Source organism: Myotis davidii, unplaced genomic scaffold, assembly GCF_000327345.1.
Source record: "Myotis davidii unplaced genomic scaffold, ASM32734v1 scaffold1134, whole genome shotgun sequence".
Lineage (NCBI taxonomy): Eukaryota > Metazoa > Chordata > Mammalia > Chiroptera > Vespertilionidae > Myotis > Myotis davidii.
This window is the reverse complement of record NW_006286229.1, coordinates 107,297-108,098: the sequence shown is the minus strand read 5'-3', so window position 1 is coordinate 108,098 and position 802 is coordinate 107,297.

The window sequence follows — 802 nt, the reverse complement described above, 5'->3', positions numbered from 1 at the left end:
ATGCCAATTACCATGTTTCTCTTTTATTAGATAGGACTAGAGGCCTGGTGCATGAATTTGTATATGGGTGGGGTCCCTTGGCCTAGTCGCCCCATGCAGCTTGCTGTTCAGTTGTTTGGTCGTCCCTCACTAACTCCCCTGCTGACCTTGTTGCCCCACGCAGCCTGCTGTTCAGTCGTCTGTCCGGTTGTGTCAATCGTGATGGCCCCTGGCTTTTTATATATTAGGATAGATTGTTATCTAGGTATCACTGTCCAATAGAACTTTCTGTGATGTTGGAGATGTTCTTTATCTGAACTATCTACTAGATATATTAGATATATGTGGTTTTTGAATATTGAAATGTGGCTAGTGCGAGGAATGGAGTTTCTTTTTCAATTTAAATTCTTTACTGTTTAAAGTATTACAGAAGTCTCCTTTCCCCCCAATTGACCTCTCCCCAGCTGTCCCCACCCCCCAGCACATGCCCTCACCCCGCTACTGTCTGTGTCCATTGTTTATGCTTATATGCATGCACACAAGTCCTTTGGTTGATCTCTTACCCTACCTCCTGCTTTCCCTCTGAGGTTGAACAGTTTGTTAAATATTTCTATATCTTTGGATCTATTTTTGTTCATCAGTTTATGTTGTTCATTATATTCCATAAATGAGATCATATGATATTTATCTTTCTCTGACTGGTTTATTTCGTTTAGCATAATACTCTCCAGGTCTATCCATGCTGTTGCAAATGGTAAGAGTTCCTTCTTTTTTTTTTTTTTTTACAGTAGCATATATTCCATTCTGTAGATGTACTACAGTT